The sequence below is a fragment of the Anas acuta genome, chromosome 2 (genome assembly GCF_963932015.1).
Source record: "Anas acuta chromosome 2, bAnaAcu1.1, whole genome shotgun sequence".
Lineage (NCBI taxonomy): Eukaryota > Metazoa > Chordata > Aves > Anseriformes > Anatidae > Anas > Anas acuta.
Genome location: NC_088980.1, coordinates 148338684 through 148358200, shown reverse-complemented (window position 1 = coordinate 148358200; position 19517 = coordinate 148338684). Strand labels below are relative to the sequence as shown.

Below are 19517 nucleotides of genomic sequence, written 5' to 3'. Positions count from 1 at the left end.
AAAAGGAAGACCGATACTTTCTCTTATAGTAACCTTTGCTGATTAATCGGTGTAGTGACATTGAAGTCAGTTCCAGTGGGAAATAATTGCTGTCACTCTCAGACACAATATGGAAATAAGATGCCATGGTGACAGCAACCATCTTGAAGGGTTGGCAAGAAAATCCAGATAAAAGATCAATGTCTGGCATGCAAAGTGTTCACTTAAAGTCAAGGAGAGAAGAGTTTAGGCATAAAGGTTTCTCCTAAAACTGATAAGATTTGGACAACAGATGGACACATTTTGATAAAAATCTGGATACAAGAAAATTTTCATTGCTGCATCTTGGACTAAAACCCAGGGCTCAGACTTTCAGCTGAATATGAGTGTCTCCAAATCCAAAGGATATCATAAAGGTCAGCTGCTTAGACAAGTAAGGTAGGTTCATTGTGACAGTGTTAGGTCTTGGCTTCCATACCGCGTTCCACCAAGGACTTCTTGTTGGTGACCTTGTACATGATCCTAGGTTGCTTTTGCTGCTTCAGTTTCTCAACTTTAAAAAGAGCAGTGAGTGCTCTCCCATCTGTGTTTAAATGATATCAAAATGCCTAGTGTTTGGACACATGGTAATAACCTGAGATGAGCTTGAGATGCTTTTGTTTTTCAAACTCAATTCATTAAAGAAAGATATCCCCTTGGTACCCTCAATTTCTTTATGTGTCCCAGATAAGCTCTGTTTGTGAGGTAAATATATACTAGCTAATACTTGGAAGCAATTCTGAACGATGCAGTTAAGTTAATTCTTGGGTTCCCCAAAACAGAGCCAAATTTTTACTTCTTCACCACCTCAGTAAAGACCACTGTCTCAACAGATTGAATACCTTGCTACAATCCATGTCCTCTGACAGGACTTGGGGTCTGTGTGAAAGCTAACTGGAATCCCTGATACAGAGACAGAAAGTGAACAATGATAATAGCCCACAAATACATTTGATCTTAAACATGTAAATGAGAATTTTCCAAGCTTTTAATATTGCAAAGGGCTTAATTTTTAAATAATAATAATAAAAACAAAAGAATTTGCCTTGCTTTAAAGAGTGATATACTGTCAGCATTAGTAATATCTTAGTGATATTTCTCATCTGGCAATAAACACATGGATTTGAATAAGACACAAAGTTATCAACAAAGCAATAGCAAGTACAATACCTATCATTTCCCCTTACTCCCATATTTCTAGGAGGTAAGTGGAAGTGAACCAAAGCAAATCAGTGTGATCATGAAAACATACGGCACTGAAAACAAGAAACTGCACCACACTGTTTACATGGGAAACAGAATCTGATTGCCATCAAAAATTATTAGAATTTGTTCCCATGCTGTTCTGAAAATGCAGACCTCAGCCAGAAAGATAAATATGCTGGTACCTGTTGGTAAATTCAATTATTTTATGTTTCCACTGAATTTTTGTGATCTAGGAGTGTGACTTTTTGCTCGTCCATTAGCAGGACTTAGAATACCCATTGCTACCTGCAGTAAATGAGCCTGGATGAGCAACATCTGTCAGGATCCTACTAGAAGAAGGCAAACAAACAGCCTTCACTTAGAAACACCCCGTGGCATAGCCAAATGGTGCATGTGCAATAAAAACCTGCATTAAGACCACTGGTACTGGGAAACCCTCAGCTACACAGGTTCAGACAGGGAGGAACTGAGAAAAGTGATGAATTTGCCTGGGTAGGAAACATTAATACCTAGAATCAGAGTCTGTGTTTCACCACTGATGTCTTACTTCTAAGGTATAAGGAAAGAAATATATAGCTCTCATGAATTGGTGGGGTGTACTCTTAAAATGTTGCCTTCAAGTCACAACAGTGACTTGGTAAAAAGTCCAGCCAAGAAGAGCAGCTGGGCACCCTGAAGAGGGAAATTTAATCACCACAGGAAAGGTCTGAGAGTCCAATATAGACAAGACTATTACCCTTCCTTTTAAATCAGGAAAAACACACACACACACACACACACACACACACACACACACACACACACACACACACACACACACACACAAAGGTATAATTCTGTACTAAGACTTGAAAAGATATTGTCTGAAGACCACAAGTTCCCTGCATGAGGGACAAATCGCTCCTCTTCTCAGTGCTACCTACTGAAGTTATTTGCGAAAATTGATTTAAGTGGGAAATAACAGTTAAATTCTGTTGGAGACAGAAGTTAAGCAATTTTGGAACAAAATATGGTGGTGAAAAGATGATCTACCAAAATGAGGCTTTTCTAAAGGTTAATGTAATACTAAATGGTAATCTTTTCACTATATTTGTAATGGATGGTGTATTTTACTTAGTAATTCAAGTAGCACTTCCAATGTCCACCTTCTCTTTTCCTCACCTGTTATGTCAGATGGATGATCACCATCAATCACTATGAATCATGTGCCAGTGCATGCTTTAGCCAGCTCTGAGAAGACTGTACGCTTAAAGTGGCAGAAAGTAAATTAATGACCTACAAGGCACAAATCACAACTGCAGCATTTCAGAAGTTTTATTAAGAAATCTAATTAAACTTGCTGCCATACACCCAGGACAAGAAACTAGGAAATGTGCCAAAGTAGTTCCCAAAATAGCTCCTCTTAAAATGAAAAGGTTTTTGGTTTGTTGTTCTTGTTTTTTTGTTTGTTCATTTATTTGGTTTGTTTTATTGGTGTTTGCTGTTTGTTTTGCTTGGTTAGTGGTTAACTTCAGCTTTTTAATTATTTTAATTTTCTTTATTGTCCAACATTGCACATGGAGTCAATAATTTGCCTCCCCTTTGTTGCCATCCTGACATGTATTCCCGCACAGAGAATTCAGACAGCACCTTTCTTTCATGCTCCATAGCAAATGCCAAAAGTGAGGGTTATTATCCTGAACATAGAAACTTTATTCCCCATTAAATTCAGGGACATCTCACAGGAAAGCAACATACAACTGATTATAACAAAAAGCCATCCCTCTGTCAGCACTCTGGCTAGATACATGTAGACCTCTACTTTGTCATTTAGAGAAACAACAAGCAAGATGGAGTGCTGTGACAATTAGATGAAGAAAAATAAGGTGAAAGAGTAAAAATAATTTAAGTCCAGTGAAAACTAGCTGGAGAGAAGTGACGCACATATGAGTTTGCCGAGAGGAAGAAATCTCCTCATCCTACAATGTTAGAGAGAAGATCTATGTGTCATGTCTGCCTGTCCAAAGATTTCCTGTATATGACACTGAAAGACTCACATTTTCTGTGCACTTCAATGCACAATCCAGAAAATGACATTATGATATTTGGTTAGGCTCTTCAAAAAATTATCATTATTTATCCATGCACTAATGTTCTCTATAGATTCTTCAGGAATAAAAATTGTACTGTCCCTTTGTGACTACAGTATCTATTCATTTGCAGCCTATTAGTCAAGTACCATAGAAAGAAACATCTTTTATTTGCGTCAGATAAACAAATCCATATATCCCTTTAAATATGCCACTAAACTTTTGATGAATTATAACTCAGAACTGGAGCATTGTTATAAAGTGATTGAAAATATCAGGAGGTATTTCTATATCCCAGATGTCAGAGTATACCTGACTTCCAAGTTCATGTAAATGAGAATTCTTTCTCTAAAGACACTGTAGTCTTCTAAAGGGGAAAGACTGTTTATTTTCTTGCCCTGAGATTAGTCTGAGCTGGTAATAATACCTTTACCTTCAAAAAACTTATGCTTATTTACACAAAAGATACCTAATAGAGAGCAAGGTATAAAGTAGCTGTTACAGCTTAATCAAGACTCCTTTTTTCAAAAGACAAATCTTGAGGAAGAGCTAGCTTAAAGGCTAGAGTGACTGTTTACTGTTCTGTACATCTTCAAAAGAAATACCTAGTCCTCAAGCTTTAAATTTTAAAGAATAAACTATATTATTGTGTTTTATATTTGTTTTTTAAACTAACTTTTTTTTTTTTTTTATCAACTTTGAACAGTGATAAAATATACTTCAGAAGGGGGCTGGTAACCCTGTCCCCAGGAACTGATCATCCTGACACAAAGGAGCAGCATCATTCACATAAGCATGTAATTCTCATGATAACACAGCAGAGTTTTTCCATACAGGCTGAGAAATTTCCTGAATATCATCAAGCCATTCTCTACTAAGATGAACAGGCCAACTCACAAGTCATCTTCATCAGCATTTATTTATTTATTTATTTTCCCTGCAACTTGGGGAAAGTTTCTTTATTTATCACCCACAAGGCAGCAAGACATTCAGCAGTTTTTAATTTATTTGTTTGTTTTTCTTTGTCCAAATGACCTGTATTAGCCTTTATTTTATTTTATTTTATTTTATTTTATTTTATTTTATTTTATTTTATTTTATTTTATTTTATTTATTTATTTATAGAACAAACCCATTTTTAACATAAAACTCTGCCCACATCAAGCTACATCCACAGTCTGACAATTTAGGTTATCCCCAGATGTTCTTGTTCAGGTCTCACTTCATATAAAAATTTCAAAAGCAAATAAATATCTTAGAACCCTGATTCCCTGTCATAATTTTAACATTTATCAATTTACATCTCAGTGAAGTTGCAAACAGTCATGAGCTTAGATGACTGATGGAAAATTATTTCATTTGTCTTATGGTTACTTAGGCACTTTTGAAGATGCTCTCTTTATTTTTTAATTGAATGAAGGCAAACAAACAGCCTGAGGGAGAATAGAAGGGGGCTTAGCCCATATATTTGTGGTCTATGTTAAGTATTTTGTATTTGGATTATTTTCTCAAAAAAAGATTAATTTTTTTGGTCCAAGATACAATGACCAACCTCAAAAATGTTTACTTGTGGGTGAAGAATAACATCAGTTTTGAGGATAAATTCCTAATCCTTTATGCAATAGATCCAGGGCACAGTGAACTAAATGCCATTTCTCCAGGCTTTATATATGCACTTAAATCAGCCTTCTGGGATATAGGAGTGTCTGTGCTGGAAGTTTGCCTGAAGTTTAAAGCACTAAAATAGCATTTCAGACATAGCAGAAGTCATTTGATTTTAGAGAATTTGTGACCATAAGATTAACTATTGCTTAACCAGGCTTCCCCCAGCACAGTATCCTCCTCTCTTTAGCAGAGAGGGGATGGCTGTAAGGGCCACCAAGGAACATGCCACACATTGAATGGCCAAACCAGCAATGAACTTGAGCTCTATCATTTTGTTTCCAGATAGCTCTAACTTTCTGCACAGAAGAGCACTTCCAGCAGCAGGTGGGATCAGTAGGAGGCAGAGATGAAGACATACATCAACAGTCCACAACTTTAGAGAGAGTGTGCATATACTTGCACACTCTAACCACCTAAGCTGACCCCTATTTCATTCTGATTCTGTTGTCCTCATATTTTCTGTCTTGGAGTGGTGATGGTGGAAACCCTCCTGAAATACAGACTACCAGAAAGACACTGAGCTGCTGCTGTCTGTAATTTCCTAGGTCATGCCTTGGAGGTAGAAGTTGTTACAGCATGCTCAATTGCTCTGATTTTTGATGTGTTCCTATTCCTGACCAGTCCAGAACAGAACAGAACAGAGAGTAGCAAGATGGTCAATAGCTCTGTCTTGTGTCCATTTCTCCCTTGGTTAAATGTGGTTTGGTGTAAGTAGTTTCTTTATAACTGATTGGAATTTTCGTAAGTATAGTCAGTTAGTAAGTATTCACTCATTTTTCTGGATGGGTTAAGTGAGTCATAGACATTAAATGACTGGCTTGGGTACCTGCAGCTACCTCACATTAGTCCTAGACTGTAGCTGACACCAAATTCTGACTATAGGACACAGAATTCACTCTCACAGTTCCAACCATCATGTCCAACACAAATATGCACTGCAAAGTATAAAGACAAAATTAAAAGAAATTCTAGTATTAATACCATAAAATCTGATTAGTGCAGAATGGGAAACTCTGACCTGATATTTGATAGCAGTGATGATCACATTTAACCCCATTAGTCATTCCTGATTTGCTTTGCATGTGGATCATGCTGGACAAAAAATATTCACAGAGACACAATCAATATGCTTCTTCTAACAATGGGTGTGCCCTAGGTTCTTTTAGATCACAGTGACCTAAAATGCTAACATCCACTTTTGATCCAAGTTTTTGTTTTCCTTTACAAAGCTAAGCAGAATAGAGAATTAATTCCAGCACTAGGGGAAACAGGAGTTACGTTATTTCTGCTAATATAATACATATTATTTTGTATATCACTGTCTATCCAGTGGCATCGTTAATAAGACCATTGATCTTCTGTACCTAAAAGGTTACAACAGAGTTGTTTGCCAGCATCTATTAAGCATAACAATAGTTATGACTGGGAAAATATTGACCACTTTCAATGTTGATGTTATCCCTTGTCACCGCCCTTTTTCAGCTGGGTTATTATACTATGACCTGTCTTGAAACACCTGCTTTTCAAGCAGCTTCTTGTTATATTTTCTCTCTTTTTCTCTTTTCCTCTCTGTGAAAACATAGCTCTAACTGTGACTTTGGAAAGCTTCACAGCTGTTTTGTTTATTCTGAAGAAAAGTCACCCCACCAGTTCACAAAGGAACCAACTTAGTTTTTCTTTATGATGCTGCCATTGTGTGGGTCCATAAAACATCCTGCTTCACAAAGTTTGCACAGCCGGCAGCTGTCATGTTATTTTATTTGGCTCTTTGGAATTTTGGTTTTGGTTAAAACTGGAATCTTACTCTTGGAAAATGCTGTAGGGGGAGAAAGGGAGCAAAATTTAAGAAAGAGAAAAAAAAAAAAAATGTTCAATAAATAATGAAAAACATCAGTGCTACCAGTGATGCAGCCGAAAAGACGTCATGAATCAATGAGTCAGCTGGACAAAGGCACGTCGAGAGCTAGGAGTCAGGGAGACATGTAGACATTTGGCAAATCTAATGAGCTCTAATAACAGATATATTTAGCACTGCTGCATGATGTGAAGGTTGAGTCCCATAGTCAGGTTAACCCTTTCACAATGACAGGCATGTTGCTAGTCTTCCTAAACACTGTATGACATGAGAGGTAGAAAAAGTACCATCTTCTCTTGGGAAGATATTCATGCAAGTTGGTGGATAAAAGAGACACTTTTCTATTCCTCTGTTGTGTTCATGGGATTGCCATCCACATGAAAAACTCCTCAGTAGAAGACTATCGAAACAGGTTCAGAGAAAAAAATTATTTGTTCTAAGAATGACAATGTCTTTATGTCTCTTAATAAGGCAGATGGGAGGGGCTTTCTACTATGATATTGAAAGACAAATTGAGATCTGATATTGCAGGTTTTATAGTCTGGGATCAGTAACAGTGCCACACAAAGGTGTAGAAGGGCAGAACAGAATTGTCAAAATCAGTCTTTATTATTTCCACAAACATCCAAGCAGAACATTGTCTAGAGCAATTCTGTCTGGGAAAGTCTTGCACAAGAGACAGGAAAGTAAGCTACAGTGAGCCATGAAGCAGTCAAGAGTTTTGGAATTAGAACTATTTGAAGTACGTCACAGAGAGGTGGAAAATTAGATTCCAATATTACAACTGCTTTAAGAGAATTTTTTCATCTTCCACAGTGAGTAAACCTGCTCAACTAGGGTAAGCTCTTGGTAGGACAGACTAATTGTTGCTTCACAGCATTTTTCAGGTTGTTGTCTAGTAACTACAAGTGGATAGGTTATAATTTTTTATTTTGTTTTTGTTTTATTTCTTTGCTTATTTTCTCCGGAATTTAATCTCAGGGAATATCTTTATATTCTATTCAATTTCCAAATTAAGAAAATGGAATTCTTTACCATGAGAGTGGTGAGGCACTGGCACGGGTTGCCCAGAGAAGCTGTGGATGCCCCATCCCTGGAGGTGCTCAAGGCCAGGCTGGATGGGGCTTTGGACAACCTGGCCTGGTGGAAGGTGTCCTTGCCCATGGCAGGGGGGTTGGAACTGGGTGATCTTTAAGGTCTCAACCCAAGCTGTTCTATGATCTTGTGATCCTATGAATAACGATCTCTGTTTACTTCTCTCTGAAAACCTTGTTTCTGGTTGGCACTAAGTGATATGGTTAATATGCTTGTGAAGTTCACAGGTCACTGAGAAAATATTTAGCTAAATGTCAGCCCTGGACACTCTGGGGGAGATTTTCCTCTTTTAGAGAGGTTAACAAAATGCAGTTTTGACACAGAAAAGAGGTTAACTGTGTTATTGATACTTGTGCTAACTGTTCAATTTTTTTCACCCCAGGATAGGAAAAGGCTATGACAGACACTACAGAAAGGCAAAAATAGAAAGCTTAGGAAAAAATAACTCTACGTCCACAAAAAATGTGTTCCATTTCACCAATATTAATTGAAAGGATATTTCCAATTGTCTCTGTTTTAGTTGAGTGAGAGCAAAAATGATTTTCCAACTAAAACTTTGGGTTAAGGTTTGGGTTTAAGTCTAGCCCTTACAACGATGTTGTTATAGTCTTGACCACTCAATCATTGTGTAGTTCAGGTCTTCATCAGTAAAATGGAGCTCATGTTGCTTATTCCCTAATCATTTACTTTCCCACAAGATAGAAGCCCAACATGGTCCCCCTTCTTCCCAGAAGGGGTACATGAGCCCAGAGCAGAAAGCCCAAACTGCTGTCATCATGTTATCTATAGTCATACAAATGTTCTGTTAGAACAGGAGAGTGTAATCCTCCTAAGCAGAGGTCCTAAGTAATCATAGAAAATGATTTATCCAGTCTAAGTCAAAATAGAGCATGAAAGGTCCTTCCTTCCACAGCTTGTAGAGCAATTTATAGCTGATAAAAATGGTAGCATTAAGGCAGTCAATCTCTATCAAACCCAAACAAATTTATTACAGTAGCTTAGAGCTTAATACTTCCTTTTCACAGAGCAAAACCACAAAATATGTGTAAGCTAGGTCAGTGGCATGTGTCAATGACCCAAAAAAGAGTTTTTGAGATGGAAGGAATACCACATAACATACCTTCTGTGAATTTAGTGAACATCAAAAATAAGCAGATTCTAACTGCAGTGCTTCTTGTTGCAGTTTTCTGGAAAGACAGCATACCCTGAAACTTCAGCACACAGAAAGACGGAGGGATGAATACAGGAGTACTCAACCAGTCTCTTTTCATCATTGTCTGATAATACAAACAGTAAAGCTGGGCAGATTTGTGAAGGGGGAAACAGAAACCTTACTGTTAGTATTGAAAGTGCCGTGCTTTGGAAAGAACTGAAAATAGAAGTCACAGTTATCTGTCCCTAAACCTTGCCCTGATGATCTATATATTTTAATAAAAATCCGAGAACTCAAAAATGCATCTCTTAAAGGCTTGCAAAGTCTCCAGCAGATGGTGTTTTATTTATGTATCACCATTGGGCCACATTCGCTAAGGCTGGCATCTATTTATTCTTCTGCCCCAAAATATTATTATTGTAATTTGTATATTTAAGTGCCAGATTTTCTGATCTGGCTGAGCTGCTCTCATCACTTGAACAGGCACAACTGGCTTTAAGCCACTTATATCTTCCCCTGGAGTCTAGAGGCAGCCAGATGTCAGTCCAGTGCCTTGCATAAATTAGAGCAGCCTTTGGAATGCTCAAACTGTATCTACAGACACAAAGGGCTACTCTGGTGCCCAAGAACAGCCAAGACTGTGAGCACTCCATTTATGTTTCTTTTGCCACTGATATTTCCTTCTTACTAGGGGAATAAGAAACACAATGCAGGTCTTGAAAAGTCTCTACCTTATGCTGTGAAGAGATTTCATGTATATGGGAAATATTAAGGGGCAAGTGCCAACAGTTTCATGGTTGACTGTGTTGGAGGACTGGGACAGAGAAACTGTAGCATGACAGGGGTTTTATTACCAAGCATTAGATTTCTCTTTCTCCTTAGTACCAAAGAATACAGAGGAGGGGGAAAGTTCTGCTTACTGAAATATATTAGATACCTTCTATGACATCAATGAGATATTATACCACCTAATGTACATTACAGCTTGGTAATTTAGGGCAGAGTCTATTGCTACCTGTTCCAGGGACCTAAATTACACCAACAAATTGCAGATGCAAAATTGTATCCATAATTTTACAGGTTTAAAAATTAGATTTTGGGTTAAAGCCAGTCTGAGAAATTGAATATAATATGTGTGCATGCATACAGATAGGGGATATAAATTCTGACTGGTTTTCAAGGGAACATTAGTAAAACATTGCCAAAGGGAAAGAACAAAGTTAGTATGTCTTTGATATAATCACTCTCAGACATTATTTCATGACCAAAGTAATTTTTCTGTCTCTCTGGCAATATTTTATACAAATAATGCTAAAGAAATCTGTCCCTATTTGTTTCATTATGATTTTCAGTGTAAATCTTCATTGAAGAGCGAAGCATAAAGTAAATGCTGAATTGATGGGGTTGTGTCTGCAGTCATGGAGTGGGACAGCTAATGCCTGAGTCAGTGAGAAATGACATTTTTTTCTGCTGTGCAATCCTTACAGGAGGGAACAGGTGTGTGCATGTGTCTGTGTGCATTGGTATACGTCTTTAGCATGGAAAGTGTATTTTTCTTTCATATCCATGTCTCTCTGCTTCTTTGAAACACCTTAACATAGCAGGTGGCTAATATTTCACACATTTCCTCTTTAATCTGTGCCCCATTCCTTTGGTCTGTATTTCTTGTAGAGATCCTTCTTTAAAATCTCTCTTTCTACATAGTCCTGATCACATCCATTTTATATAATGAATGAAACACTTTTTTTTTTAATGAAAAAATCCTTGAAATGACATCCATATTATTTTCACATAGTTCCTAAGCATGCCATTTCCCCACATTTTAAATCATCAAATGGGAAAAAAAATAGACATTCTGTTGCACAGAGTAATGCTGATGCCCACACAAGTCAATTGGAGGTTGGAAACTTAAGATCTACCTCTGTCACTAGGCTTGAAGGAGAAAATGATAGCAATAGCAGGTTGTCATCCTGTCTGTGAACAGCTCTGAGGGAGAACTGGACATTTTTTTTGCAGACGGTTTTACAGAGGTTTGCTGACAGCAAACTCAAGAAGTCTAGGTTCCACTTTAGGATTTGATGGGGAATGTACTCTAGAGAGTACACCTTTCTGAAGGGTAAAACTTTCTGTATTTTCTCTTGTAACATTTCTTGTGTCTGTTTAGTCTCATTTGCTTACCCCAACAGATCCACTTACCTCTCAGTGCAGGAACAGTCATGAACTTTTCACTGGCAACATCTTGCCCTAGTGGAAGCTCCTCTACCAAGCAGGTAATAGGGGGCATTCCTCAAGTCCTAGTGGTGTTTTGAAAGAAGACCCTTCTCCCCCACCTCATTATATAGTTACATTATATGGGTATAGTTGTATTCACCCTAAATATGAAATGGTGGGGAAATGTGTATCCACCAGCTCTGAGTATGAGCTTATCTTTTCCCCGTTGTCACAATCTCTTTGCCTTCTTTCTACCTCTTCATTCCCTCTCAACTTTCCTACTTCTTTACTGACTGCTTTTGCCATTGTCAATGTGCCCATCTCTTCTTTTATTGTGTCAAATGATCTCTCACCCCTATATCTGAGTGTAGTTTCCTCCATCCACCCTATTTCTGTCTGTGGTCTTCTCCCTATTCCAGGTCTATGTAATGTCCTATCAAGAAGTAAACGGCCTGTCTTCCTTCTCCACATACAAATTGAGGGCCAAAACAACCTGTAAGAGCACTGAATGAATTTCATTAGCAAATCAACCTGGGGGATAGCATAGTCAGTAAAAACAAAAACAAAAACAAACAAACAAACAAACAAACAAACAAAGAGGATTTGCAAGAAAGAATCAAAAAAGAATCAACGATACCACTGTAGAAGATATGTAAACCAATCCATGGAAAACCAAATGTAGGTCATTTTTGTGAGCACAACCACACAGCCAGCCTGTCCATGAAGCAAGTCCTGAGTGCTTCTAAAATTCAAATCCATACTCCAAAGTATAAGGTACCAGGTGTTTCTAGAAATAATTTCACTTCTCATATATATGTATATGTATATATGATAAGTTAATATGTATATATGTATGTGTATATATATATATGTATAATCTTGAGCAAAAACCAAACTACCTCTTTCTGGTATTTTTTTTCCTAACTTAATTTATGCAGCTAGCTGACCCTATCTGGTTAGGGAAAAAAAAATGCAGGCATGTAACAGGGAATATCAAATGACCAATTTTTAAAGATTAGAAAAATGATAAGCAGATGAAAAACAAACTTCTCTAATGGTATGCATCAAGCTGGCATTACCAGTTGGCATATGATAACAAATTCCACATTCAGTGGCTGAAGGATTCAAACAAAAGTTTGGAAGTCTTCAGTACAGAATTGGGCACATAACACCTATTGTCTTTCTTGAAAATCATACACGTATCTGTAATATGGAAAAAAAAATGTATTGAATTTAAGTGTGTTCTCATAGCAGAACAGAGGACAGCATGCTGGTTTTTTAGTGGTGACTGAGGCAGGTTTTAGGATAGTCTTTTCATTTAGTGCCTGGAAATCATGTAAACACAGCTCATTTGCTTATGTTACCTAGCATGGCTGTCTCAGGACATAGTACCACATCCTCTTTCAGCTCCAGCTTTTCCATGAGAAGTTTACTCTCCACAGCCATTCATCGCTGCATTCATACTGGAAATTACTATCCCATCTGATCTATCAGTGCAGTGGCTCACATGAGCAAGTCCCCAGCTTTCTCTAACCAGGTTAACTAACCTGGTGAAAATGGTGGTCTTTGTCTAAATTATCAGGGAACCACTCAGCATGCAAGTGGGAGAGGAAGAATACTCACAGGTGGGTGTGGAAAGAACAAGTGAGTAACAGATAAAGCAATCACTTTAGGAAGGACATCTGGAGAATGAAAGGCAGGTCTTTGTGAGCAGCATTCCTTTGCCATTTCAGTGCAAATGCAGAATATCAGCACACTTCAGTTTCATTCCTGTCTTGGAAAATGTCCTGTATCTACCAGGTAGTCTGAAAATTCTTGCTTTATGTGAAGTTGGAGATGTCTGTACCTCTGGCAAGTTGATCACATCTCCAGAGCACTGGAAGCTGTAGAGAGAATGTTTTCCTTTTTGAAGCAGTCTCATATTAATATCTCTATGAGCAGGAAAATAAAGAACTGACATCGGTAAAGGTGATTTGAGCAGATCCACCATAAGAGAGGCAGAGAGAGGTTATAGGGCAAACAATATCTCACATTAGGATGCAAGTCTACTCTCTTCCTCTCCTCACCTCACCCTTATCAAATTTCCCCACAGAGATCAAAGTTCATTACTTCCCAAAAGTAGAGGGATCCACATACTGACAACAGAGTCCCAAAGACAAATATATGTCGCCGGTGAGCCAAGCAAAAGCTGGGGTTTGCAGAGTTAAAAATATTCATTGAAAAAATGAATCTCATAGTAGATTAGAATTTTGTAGAGAGTGACTTGTCCAAAACATATCCTGTTTCCAGCTGCACTTGTTTGGCTGGCACAATTAGTCACATGTATAGCATAGTAATGCTTCTCATCTCATTCCCTGTCATCCTTTCTTTGTTTTCTCCTCCTGAAAAGAGGAAGGATGAATTTGATGACTCCTAATCTGTATGATTCTTTCATAGTAACTTCCAGCTTCCTAGATAAAGTGTTTATAAGAGTGAAATTAATGAGCTAAAACAGGAAATTAACTGCAAGGGAAGTGGAAGTATGAGGGTAAGACCTAAACAAGTAAAGCTAAAAGTAGACTGTACAGAAATGTATTCTTCATCATATCAAAGTACCACAATAAGGATAAAAATAATGAAGAATTGAAGGTACCAAGCAGCAGTAATACTCTCCATGGTGGCAATTCTGTGCACTGAATTCTCTGTGCCATTGTTAGATTTTGAAAGCTTGTGGGTGAATTTGTCTCTCATATGGTTCTCAGAACACATTATTTGACTTTCCGTCATCTCCTAAGGTCTGCTAGGGTGATCTGAGGAGTGTGTGTGGAGAAGTGTACAGATTTTTCTGCTTCTTGCAAACAGTCAAACAAGGTAGTGTTGTTCTGCTGTTCTTGCTTCATTGAGTGGGCAGAAAAAAGGTCTTGTCCTCAAACATTTTCACAAGCTCTTTAGTAGCAGGTATATCAAAGGTAATTTTCCTACTCCTTTATGATGTTCTGAAAACAGTCTGTAGGAGGTACACGTTAACACAAATCTTACGCCCTTCAAGCTTATCAAAGTGTACTTGGATTGGTATCATTAGGGTTTCAGAGTTTTTATAGTTTTTGTGATAGTGAGTAACAACATGTACCTGAATTATAGACTGATATATGTGTTGTTCACATAACTTTTGACACAGTTGGATCAGAATAACATAAAACCTGTTGCAGTGATAAGAGTGTCAGTAAATGATTAAGCAATCTTCTGAAACAGCCCAAACAATAGCAAATTGTTTATAGCTTTTAATGTATTTCTGACTGCATTAGATCCATGTATCACTCTCCTCCCCAAAACTTCTCGTGTACATTTTTTGCAGATTTGTTTCCCTAGAGATTGTATTGCATTTCTGTGAAACAAACTGGCTGTGAAGGCTAAATCTGGTCACAACCCAGAGGACCCTATTCCATCCCAAGCCTGTTTAGGAAGGGAACAGCGATTTGTTTTCAATGACTTCACTCACCCTTACTGCAATGTTTCCAGTAAATTCAGGCGTTGTTCTTCTCATGTGAGCTCAGCATGTCATTGCTAATGTGCCCCGACTGAAATTTTGCATTCGTTACTGAAATAAGTTTTTTTTTTTTTTTTTTTTTTGCTTAGATGTTCTTTATCTCCCATGTAATTATGCTGAATCATTGTAAAAAGAAAAAAAAACTGGTGAGCTATCCATATAAATACTAAAAGACATTAGATCATCACAACTGGTGCTGTTAAAGCAAACATTAATACCTAATTATTAGCCAGCAGATCTAAAGTGCTGCCAAATAGGTTTTGGTCACTGTGTTTATACAGTGACAGATTTTCATGTTAGTCATATCCTCCTGAATGTTTTGGATGGACTCTTAAATCAGTGTCCACAAGGAAATAGAAGGAGGCAGCCAAACTATCTTGAATGTCTGCCATTGACAAAGGTTAAGCATTTACAGTCACTCTCCGCCTAAGTATTCTAAGGAAACATTAAGGAGTGAAAAACAGAAGGCGAGGATGTTCTGTACTCTCAGCAACAATGCAGCAAGGGTGACAGAAACAGATCCAAAACAGCCAGTTACTGGGCCAGATCCTGTTCCCATTAACGTCAATGGTAAAACTCCCTTTTGGTCTAGAGGGACTAGGATGGGGCAATGGGTCTTTAAACTGAATGAGGAAGAAATAGCGAGGTCTTGATTTCTCTCTTTTTGCTTCCACTTCTTATTCATGAAGTGGACTTTTTTTTTTTTTTTTTTTTTTTTTTTTTTTAACTGGTTTAGGATGTAAGGATGTTTTAACATACTGAATCAGTATGTAAGCATGTACCTTAACTGGGCTGTTAGGAAGGCTAATACATTTTATATCTACTTAAAGTAATTTCCCTAAAAATTATACCCATTTTCCCCATTTTTTTATTTATTTTTTTTGGACATTTATAACATTTATATCTATTCTGTCCCATTTAGTTTCACTCACAAAATCAGTTGGAGTAGAGCAATGGAGAAATTTGGTTTGAGGGAAAATAGCAATATAGCTGGGATACATTTTAAACCTACGGGAATTTTGTTGTTGCAGCCATCACTTCATGTGGATATAAGGCCATATATTTTCAGATGAGTTCATGGTCTCTGCCCCAGCTTTTAAACTTTACCCTTCACATAAACCTCATTACAAGGGTTAAGACAGATGGATGTATGTAATTTGCTGACCCAGCAGCCAGGTCCTGATATTTCTATAGTAAGATGAATATACCTGCAGGCATCTCAAGGAATGGACAGTCATGGAGAACTGCTTGCAGGCTTACAGGAGACAGGGGATATGTTCCACCTTCTCACCTGAACTACATGTCCATTATTTGCTTTTTGATCTCCTCATCTTTTGGACAAATAGACAAGACAGGACACATAACAGGTACTTCACCATTCCTTGTCTTTCAGCACTGAAGATCCAAGGGCAAAACTTCTCTGAATTTTGTATACTTATGTACTTATGCAAAAAATATTGCAAAATAGGGGAGAAAAATATATATAGAATTTAGATCCTCGCTGTTTTTACCCTTTAGTGTTCCACTTTTCTTATCCCTTAGATCCCCAAGAGATGAAGATTTGTGCATAACCTGAAAATATAGATTTTATTCCTGAAGTCAGACAGTGTCTACAGAATGAAAAATTGTTTTGCAGTCCTTAAAAGAAGTGTCATTGAGAATATAAAGCTATTAAGCAGGTCCAAAGATGATATTACATTACTTTAGTCTTTTTGGGCTCTTAAAGATTGTTTTTTATAAATTAAGGTATACGCTTCAGTCAGTGACAAGACCTGTGAATGTCTGTGGAAGACAGATTACACCTTTGGTCTGGAGGCTGCAAAATGCACAACAGCTGTACCTGTGATGTACCTGTTGTACCATGGAAAAAGCAAGGGCAGAAACCACATAGAAAACTTTGATGAGAAGGATCAACAGGCACTAGGGGACCTGAAAGCCACTGCTCCCTTGCTTTGCTCTGATCTATTAGTAGCAACTTCTTTAGGGAAGAGATGATGGAATGGAGTGAGTTATCAAATATTTCATATGCAGGTCACATATTAACCACAGCATTAATTAATTCTCATTCCATCACTGTCTTTATAAGAAATAGACTGATGGTAAAAATTACGTAGGGCCCTCTGAGCCAGAAATTTCTTGATATCAGCCAAACCTGCCCAAATCCACTCACGATTTGGTCACCATGAACTGAGAGTTCACCTTTCTCTCTTTTTTTTTCATTTATTTTCCTCAAAATAGAAAAAGCTAAAAGTAGTTCTGTTTCTCAGAGCATAGGAACTCTTCCAAATAGAAGGAGAAATCTTTGCTTGGCCCTAGCCTTAGCCTTTTCACATGACTATAAACGTTAGCAGTGGCATACAAAGCAATTTCACGGAGCAACAAAGCCAGGAGGAAACTGGGCCACAACCTTATCTCCTACATCAGGAAGTTTTCCCTCACCAAGACTGACACATGGCACTGAAGACTCCTGCTCATATCTAGGTATAACTGGTCAGCTCATTCCTCTGCTTTGTCACATTTCTAAGTCCACTTGAACTAGTAACAGCATTAGTGAGTATAAGGTTGCACTGATGGGAAGCAAATCAGACACATTTTGTACAGAGCATGATCTACTCTGAGAGAGATTTTAAGTATGCATTTAGACCAAGAGACATGAGAGTTATTTGCATGACATGAGGGTTCATATATGTACAAATATGTTAAGATAACCACTAACATATTTTTATTCAGTTAAGAACCAGTGACAATACATAGCTAGCCCAGGTGGGTCAGTGTTTTCACTAGAAATAGTTAAGTTGTAAGACCTTAGCCATACAAAATATTCTAAACATGAAACTCATGACAGTATTCTGCTGGGACTAAATCTTGGTGGGGCTCAATATATATATTTAAAAACAATATAATTTTGCAGGTTGTTGGTTTAAAAAATTTAGAACAAAGGAACAAAGAACTGTAAATCTGCCAGAGGAAGTGTTAATTTCGTGATTCTATATATAAATACAACATTTTTTTATCTTTTATAAATGGAACTTTGCAGGTCATTAGTCCCTTAATGTTGTATGTCTATCAGTTGTGGGGATTTTGTGTGTGTGCATATGTGCATGTGTGTGTGAAAAAAAAAAAAAAAAAAGACATTAAAATGGTTGAGATATAGAGAAAATTGACTGCTGCATAGTCACCACTTTTCATAAAGATTTTTATGGCACCCTTGGTATTATGGATCTATAATATGCAAATGTGTAGCATCATTAATATGCATTTGCTTCATACACCCTCCTTAACAGAGTATGTTATGGGAATACAAATTAAAAACAATACACTCGACTCAGCTAAATTTTAATGGCCCATTGTAAGAGCAATCCCTTATTGGAAGGTACCTAAGCCCTTTGTCTTCAATACTTCCCTTTCTTTCCCACATCCATTCTTTCTTTATTTTGTTTTACTGACACCTCCATATTTGAATTATTTAAATCTCAGCATAAAAAATGCATATATATGTAGTATGTAAGTTTCTCCTTGTTACTTTCAATGGAGGTAGCTGGCAAAGAATGGGAAAACAAAAATTTAGAAATAATTCCAGCCCAGACTCCCCATGGTGGAATACACTATACAGCCCAATCTGCTGGGTGAATGTGTCCTGACATTACTTTGGTTCCTATTTGTAGCTGATGGGAAGTTAGGCATTGCCTAACTGAGGAACTGAGGTGAGTCATCTGAGCATGTCTCTTGGCACACTTTTCTACTCATCTTCTCTTTCTGGCTGTTTCTCCAGGGAAAAGAGCCTTCTGATACCCTCGTCTTCAGGGAAGAAAAAAAATAAAATAAAATAAAATAAAATAAAAGCTCAGTGCAACATCTTTGCAGAAAAAAGCTGACTTCATCTAGAAAACCAGACCAAGAACTGTCTCTGGAAACCTAAATGTATTGACTTACTTATACCAGCAGCTTAAACTTTAACAGGAGATGCAATCACTTGTCACAGGTTTTTCCTTCTGCATCTCTACTAGAGTTGGCATCTGTGCGACAAGGACAAATGTCCTAAACATGAATTGTTTTTTAAAAAATGAAAATTACATTCCAACATTTTAAAGTCAGCAGGTGTTGATTCAGGCTTGTCCTACAAAACTGAGCTTTAGAATAAAGCCTTTCAGAAGACAGTTCTCAAACAGCTCAGACAGGGGTATGGTTGGCATTAAAGAAAGTAGATGCTATCCAGAAAATACCCATCCCCATTAGCCAGTGCATGCAGTCAAACCTAATAATGAGCTTGCTGTTCTCATCAGAGCTCTTTGACTGCAGGCAGCAAACTTCATAGGTCAGATGTACCTCCAAAAACACTGTGGGGAGAGTGCCATCTGACAGAGGATATGACAAGGATCAGTAGGGAAGGTAATTCTTTCCACTGCTCCAGTTAAATCCAGTGAAGAATTGGGTTAAAGCCCTTAGTGGTCAATAAGTTTTTTACATACTGCCTGTTTATCCTCAAGTATTTAAGGCAAACCTGCCAACTTCTGTGTGAACATGCAGGCTTACACGAACTGAGAAACATAAGAAAATGCAAGCACCTCTATAGTTTCCTTACAATTAATTATTTAGTGATGGACTCCAGTGTTATTTTTCTTTACTTGGCAATGACTGTTCCAGAGCTTAATCCTTTCAAAATGCAATGGGGAGAAAAATAACACAGTAAGACACAGTCTGCTGTGCTAATTGGGCTTC

General features: G+C 37.6%; 1 long non-coding RNA gene across 1 annotated transcript in view; it reads right to left on the bottom strand.

Moving 5' to 3' along the window:
* LOC137851853 (uncharacterized) overlaps positions 1 to 14929 on the bottom strand; it is a 43543-nt gene extending 28614 nt beyond the window's left edge. The window contains exon 1 of the long non-coding RNA XR_011093540.1: positions 14751 to 14929. This is a non-coding gene — a long non-coding RNA (uncharacterized lncRNA). The remainder of the gene's footprint in view (positions 1 to 14750) is intronic.
* Between the last annotated feature and the right edge of the window lie 4588 nt (positions 14930 to 19517).